Here is a 5,004-nt window from a genome sequence, read left to right on the forward strand (position 1 = left end):
TATCTACTCCTAAAGTTGTGGTATATGTTTCTACGATGCCCCGATGGGTTGAATCTATGTCTTCCTTAATCTGTGTGAACCCGAAAGATTTCACGGGTCATACTTATCTGGTATTGCACCAGATAAACATTTTCAACAACTAATGTCATTTTTGAAAAGCGAGAGGTGAATGGAAGGTTATACATTAAAGAAGTGGGAGTCGACCTTGAACTTGTGTTCATGCCCATGGACACGATGTAGATCCTACCATAGAAGCTTCTTGTAATAATAACTATTTCGTTGATATAATATCATCTGGTATCTGTGAATTGATCCTATGCAATCGTGGTTCCGACCATATTTTCTCTTTGATCCCATTTCTCGGACAAGTTAAAGCACTTGTCTTTTGCAAGTCAATACACCAGTCCAACCTCTACCTTGATCTACCGTCGAGTATTACCCTCTGGTCTCGAGAATATTAAGAACTGTGTTGCATCTTATAAGTCTTCATCAACTATTAATTCTCACCGATTCCATTTTTTATGAGTTCTGAGTTGTTAGTCGCTCAAGAACACCGGTAAGTGAATCAATTCCGCATTCTGGTTCGACAACTCTAAGTAATCTTCGTTGCTTATGAGTTTAATAATCCTTCAAGTCATTCCTAGCCTGATCGACTATATCATTATTGTGCTAAATTTTAACTGTGCTACCTGGTCCTTCTTTCCGGAGCACAATTTTCAACTGAGCTAACCTTACGTCGATCTTCCTCCTCATATAACTTTGCCTTAAAAACAGCGAGCTTGATTTCGAGTTTGTGTCGTATCTGTGGCTCCAATAATCTTTTGTTGCATCAGTCCTTTTGCTTGATGCAGTCGCTGTTCAATTGCTTCTTCGTGGATCCTCTCGACAACAAATTGTCGTGATCATCATCAACATTTGACTCCTTCCAGGATATCGATGGAATTGTTGATGATAAGTGCCATCCTCGTTCCTTGGTAATTTCAGTTACCATCAACAACATCCTTACCTTTCTTTCATCACAAACTTGTTCATGTTATGGATGCAACTTGCTACCCAGCCCGTATTATGATCTACCTCCAAGTATTACTGCCTTTTTGCCAAGGATGTTGTCAGAATTCACCACCTCTTGAGAATTCTTGATATAACTGATACTTCACCATCACCATTCTTTTCTTGGTCCCCGTGTTGTTCCTAATAGGAATACCGACAGATGGACTAGTAATTTTAAAACTTCTGGCAACCTTATTGCTTTGAAGTTAATGGTCAACATTTCATTCTTAGACCATTGGTTATTGAACCGCCATTCTAACATTGTTTGTGCTACCTAAGTCCGTATGTCGGGTGCATCGTCAACCAATGTTTAATCGTGTATGTCTCCTCGAGCATACCTCATTATATCATTTGATCGGACAAAAGCTATCTCCTTGTTCACATAATTGTGGAAATCCATCTTTTGGAAATCTCGATGAATTCTCTCTGAATCCATCAACCACATCCTCATTTTCTCCTTGGTTAATGATGAACTTTTTTTGGAACTCGCTTTCATAATTCATTTCCCGAGAATCTTACAATGTCTTCTCGTCAATTTGTGTTGCACCTTCCTTCTCAGGCATCCTGAGTCTGAGGTATCATGACCCCAACCAGATCTGAAACTCGGTCAGATATGATGGTTCGAATATTTTCCAAGAGTCATAACATTGGTCCTTATATGAACCGATAAGGTGATGTCATGCCTAGCACACCTGGCCGGAGGATCTGCTGTTATGGTTTCCTTTTCAGCAAGGTTATCCATTCTTCCATGAGGAAATTGTAGGACTTATCCTATAAGTTGTTTCCGATGAATCCTTTGTGTATCCAAAGTTTGACCTTTGCTTGAATAACATGGCAGTGCTATCTCGAATCATGTCTATGGTACTCCGATTTTCAATAAGAACATTTGAAGCACCATACTAAATGTTTCTTGTTGAAATTACCCAAACACCGTTGTATGGGTAATGTCATGAAATTTCTCTTCTCTTATCTAAAGGGTTTTCTACCTTATATCCTGTCTTGGATATCATCCTCTGCTTGACTTTGGGAAGGACATACCCCTGAAATATGTGTTTAAACACATTTTTCCTTTCCATTGTTCTGTTTAACCTGATGATTACATTTTCCTTTCCATTGGTTTGTTTGACCTTTCTTGTGATCTATATAGCCTAAGCAGTAATAATTCACTTCTTATGTAAACACCTCGGTGTACAACTCTGCCAGTGAGACCCTGTTACTTTTTTTTCATGACATTTCGGTAACCACCAATGGACGAGAACTTTGCCTACTGGTCCGCCTCGTTCAACGAGCAGGAAAATGGTTTTCTTCGTCCCTCGCCCTTGGTACTGATGTTGATGCTGACATAACTGATAGTCTATCCTCTGACATACCTTGCTCGCATGATCACGCAAGACGTCTCCGCCCTTAATACTTTTAACCCACATGGTGGGCCCATAACCCACAGTTCCACAGGATCGAAACCTGACTCTCCTGTACACCCCTGTTCCTAAAGCTAATCCTCACGCTTGGCTTCGTATGAAAGATCACGAGCCACCTTCCTAGTGATCTATTCTGGTATCAGACACACTGCTTATTCCCGTTGCTCTGAACCCCTTTCACGCCTTGTAACATGCATCAAACGATTGCTTGTCCGCTTGAAGCTTCCCATGATACCTCCTTACTTTGCTCTCGATACTTTCTTAAGTTTCAATTCGAGAGTTACTTCCCACCACCTTCGCCGATGTTATTGACCAGATAGTTAACCTTGCAGAGGTTCGTTCCCCCGGAATACCCACCCTTTATTCTTTTGGAAGTACGATGGAATTCCCGAAGAAAGGATGCCGACTTCATCATGATGACCTAAAGCAGAGAAATGAATACATCAACGAAAAGGATCGACCACTTCGAGCAGAGCAACCAAGAACGAGAAGATTCGTTAGAATTCCGTAACCAGACCTTACCCCCTAGTTCCCCTCTTAAATCTCGGGACGAGATTTCTTGTAGTGGAGGAGAATTGTGACACCCGGATAAACAAGCTACAGTAGCCTCTGCTAATAATGCCACGTCACCTCGATTACTGTTGCTAATCTCGTGTTAGTTCGAAACCAATTCAAATTCAAATTCAAAAGAAAAGCAAACAACAAAAGTTTTCAAAAATTAAAACTAAAATGTTTGGGTTGTTTCAAATAAATCGTAAGCAATTATGGTGGAGAAATCAAGCTTTTATAAAATGCTTAAATGAACTATAAGGATTTAAACAGTAGCAAAAGCAATTAATTAAATGCCTTTTACAATTAATAAAATACTAAACTATTTTGTTCAGGGGTAAAACTTTTTTGTGACGGTAGTTGGAATTGTAACTCTATTTTAGGTGTGGGTTTTACCTTTTGTAGAACTATAAAATATTAAAGAAATAAAAGAAAACAGAAAGCAAAGGTAAGAATAAAACAAAAACAAACCCCCTTCCCCTGGGCCATTCGGCCCAACCGGGCATCTAGGCCACCAGGCCAGCCCACCCCACCCTCCTTATCCCCTTGGGCGACCGAACCCTAACTAGCGAGACCCCACTCCTCCCACTCGCCCCCACTCTTCCACATCTCTTCCCCCACCTCTCGACCCCGTTCTGGATCGGGAAGGAGAGAACGAACCCGGCGCCGCGCCCTTGCTCGGACCTTCCCCCCCGCGACGCCGCGTGCTCCGACGCCTCTAGAGCCGCGTATGGCCCCCTCCCTCGGGTGGCTGAGGCCCACATCGCCGAGAACCGCCACGACCGTCATCGCCTTCCTCGGTCGATCTACACCACCGGCCGCCCCGAGCATCTCCGGCCACCCCTGCACCTCCCCGAGCGCTTCCCCGACCTCCCTACTTCGTCCACGAGCACCGAGGTGAGCCCCTCGATCGATTCCCGTGCTTATCCCTTTGATCTGTAACGTTTTACCGTCACTCCTGTGCTCGTCCGTGTTCGCCATAGCTGGAGCTTGGCTCCCGGCACCTCACTGCCCGTGGCGCGCTCCCGCGCCTCCCGGCCATCCCGTTCCTGGTCCCACCACTCCTGGCCGCCCCCCTACGGCCCCTTCTGCTGCTGCTATATGCTGTTGCCGTCGCTGATGCCACACCATGGTACTGCTCCTTCTCCTGCGCTGCTTACTGCTGCCTTCTCGTCGACCTCTACCCTCTGCGTCGCGGCCTTCTCCTGGTCGCCGCCCCTTGCCGCCAGTTCTTGGCACCCGCACGCGCGCCGGCAGCCCGGCCGCGCCCGGAGGCCTCGCCCACACCTTGGCGCCCCGCTGCGCCTCTCCATACCGGCGGCACCGCGCTTGGGCCAGCGCCCGCGCCAGTTCGGGCGGCGCCCTGCCCTGCGCCCGTTTGCCCGCTCAATCGCCTCGGTTGGGTTGGGTCCCTGACCAGAGGGCCCAACCCTGTTAAACAAAAAAAGGAAAACAGAAGAAAATAAAAAAAAATAAAAAAACTAAATTAATTAATTAAACTAACTAATCCTGTTTAATTAACCCTAATTACCAGATTAGTTAATTAGTTTTGCTTAACTAAAACTGGGACTATGCCAGACGGGACCCACCCGTCAGTTGACCGATCAATGGTCAACTTTGACCGATGACGTCATGCTGATGTCATGATGACGCAGTAATTCTTTTCTGAATTAGTTAAATCACAATAAGCCCAAAAAAATAATAATTAAATCTTTATAAATTAATGTAAAATAATCCGTAGCTCAGATGAAAATACTTTGTACATGAAAGTTGCTCAAAACGACGTGACGAATTGGGATACGCAGCCCGTTCGTCCGCCACACATCCCTAGCATATCGAACACGCAACTTTCCCCCTCCGATTCATCTGTCCGAAAACGCAAAACACCGGGAATACTTTCCCGGATGTTTCCCCCCTTCGTCGGTATCACCTACTACCGTGTTAGGGCACAGCTAGCACCGCGTATTGCCATGTTACGCTTTGTGAT

This window comes from Triticum dicoccoides, chromosome 7B (assembly GCF_002162155.2).
Source record: "Triticum dicoccoides isolate Atlit2015 ecotype Zavitan chromosome 7B, WEW_v2.0, whole genome shotgun sequence".
In the NCBI taxonomy this organism is placed as follows: domain Eukaryota; kingdom Viridiplantae; phylum Streptophyta; class Magnoliopsida; order Poales; family Poaceae; genus Triticum; species Triticum dicoccoides.